We start from the raw sequence: 2,205 nt of genomic DNA on the forward strand, positions 1-2,205 counted from the left end.
CATCAGGATTTATGTTATCTCCACTGGAAAGTAGGCTCAGAGTAATATGGAAAAATGTTCAGTATAATATGCACAGGACATACTTAGAGCTTGCATAAGTTTTCAAGTTCTATGTCTATGGGCAAAGGCAAATGCCTTCCTATATTTGCCAAAACATTTCAACTGATGTCATGATTTCTTTACCAAAAATCCTGCTTGTTGGGGCTGGGGTTATGGCTCAGTGGTAAAGCACTTGCCTAGGACAGGTAAGGTCCTGGGTTTGATCCTCACCACCATATAAACAAATAAATAAAATAGAGGTTAAATCCCCCCCCCCTGAAAACAAAGAAACAAACAAAACCCTGTCTGTGTTCCATCTCCCTGCCCTCAGGGCCAGGTGTACTTTTTAATTCTAAGAAGCAAACTAGTAGGAGAGGTGAGCATCCATTCTATACATAGTGACAGCCCAGAGGGACACACCTCCCCGTGACATGGTCCAGACATGTGCCCCAAATATGTCCTTCTAGAGAGCTGTGTAGGTAAAATCAAATCCCCAGTTGTCTCTCCTAGGCCCTGCTGAGCGTGGTATTTCTCTTACAAAGAATTCTTCTCCTAACAGTTACCTCAATGCTTAGGTAGGGGCTACAGTTCCCACTGGGATTCTGGTGGCAAATTGGGCTTTATAAGTTCTCTTTGGGGGAAGCCTCCAGCTGGGGACTCAGATTGTTCTTTCCCTTATAAAGACTAGATTGTTGGGGAAAATCACACTGGAGGAGTGGGCATGTGGCAGTGGCCAGAATTCCTGCTCTGTCCTGGTAAGAGTGCTATCCTGGATGCCTGAACTCCAGCTGCAAAGAAGAAGGCAGACAGCCGACATGGCATTCATGACGCTCCTGCCTCAGTTTCTCGACAGTAGCTTCTTGTTCAGCAGCTAAGTGAGGGTCACCCCCTTCTTCTGGGTGCCCTCATGTTGCTACAGGAACATGAGATCATTGTGTGACTGGCTCATGCCGGGATATTTCTGCTGGTGCTACTGGTGGAAAAACAGCCTTGCACCCCTCCTTAAAGTTTCTCCTATAGAATTCTTGGCAGTGCCTAGTTCTGAGATGCTCAGAGAGCATCACTCTGCAGTCCTTTTCTATCTTGGCAGCAGCAAAAGAGAAGGGATTTGTCAGGATTTCAATTCACTAGGTTCTATGTAAGAAAACTCTGCAGAGATAGAACCCAGTTCTGAGCTACTGAGGGTGGATCCACTGATCAGAAAGAAGATCTACAGCCCGGAAAACTGCTTCTTGAACAAGTTCAGAGGACAGTGGTCAGGGCCAGCAGACCTTCTGAGGACTTCCATTCCTCTGTAATCTGCAGGTGTAAATCCTTGGACTTTGTATTCCACTCAAAAGTGAACTCTTCCTCCCAAATGAAGTGAGTAGTGTTCTCGGCTAGGGTGCTGGTGAACTGCTGGACAGTATCATTCATCTGGGCAATGCATACAGGGTTAACACTGCCCAAAGTACCAGGGTCATTTAGCAGTGAGGTGTGGATGTTCTTCACCAGTGGCTTTAGTTCATGAGCCCGTGGAGGTTTAGGAGGACAGGATTCCTGAGCAGTAGATGAAGTGCTCTGTAGATTCTGAGCTTACTTTATGTCTGTGGGCTTGGTGTTCAGAACCATGACAGAAAGATAGAACCCACAAAGTGGTTCAAAATATCCTTAAGGGTTTCAGATACTCCATTTGTCTCATCCACCTGGCCTTCCTCTGTTGCTCTCAGCTGGATCTTAATTGTCACTTTTGGCACATGGATTCAGGACCACCTAATATGGATGTCTTCTCTGTCTTCTTTCATGTGTAGCTCCAGCTGTAGATGAATCAGGAACAGCTGCATGTCACACAGCTGGTGTCCTTAGCCCACAACCCAAGGCGCTGCACCCCAAACTGAAGGGTCTTGCCTACCATGTGATAGGCAACCACCTTCTCCTGGGCTGACTGGACCACACTGGAGACTTCTCCAACTGCCAGCTTCTGAAGCTGCAACCATGGGGAGACCTGCAGGGAGACTCCCTTTCCTTTTGGCCTCCTGGTTCAGGCCATCACTTAGGCTAACTGCCACTGGTTCTTATAGCTGTTCAGCATCAGGATCCAAGAAAGCAATGTGCAGGACTCCCAGCACTCTTCAGGCTCTGCCAACTGCCAGGATGAGGGTCACAGGCTGACCAGCACACACCACA

General features: G+C 47.5%; 1 pseudogene; it reads right to left on the reverse strand.

The window, feature by feature from the left end:
* Nucleotides 1-968: 968 nt before the first annotated feature.
* Nucleotides 969-1,993, reverse strand: LOC113177982 (C2 domain-containing protein 2 pseudogene; annotated as a pseudogene).
* Between the last annotated feature and the right edge of the window lie 212 nt (nt 1,994-2,205).

The sequence above is a fragment of the Urocitellus parryii genome, chromosome 7 (genome assembly GCF_045843805.1).
Source record: "Urocitellus parryii isolate mUroPar1 chromosome 7, mUroPar1.hap1, whole genome shotgun sequence".
Taxonomy (NCBI): domain Eukaryota; kingdom Metazoa; phylum Chordata; class Mammalia; order Rodentia; family Sciuridae; genus Urocitellus; species Urocitellus parryii.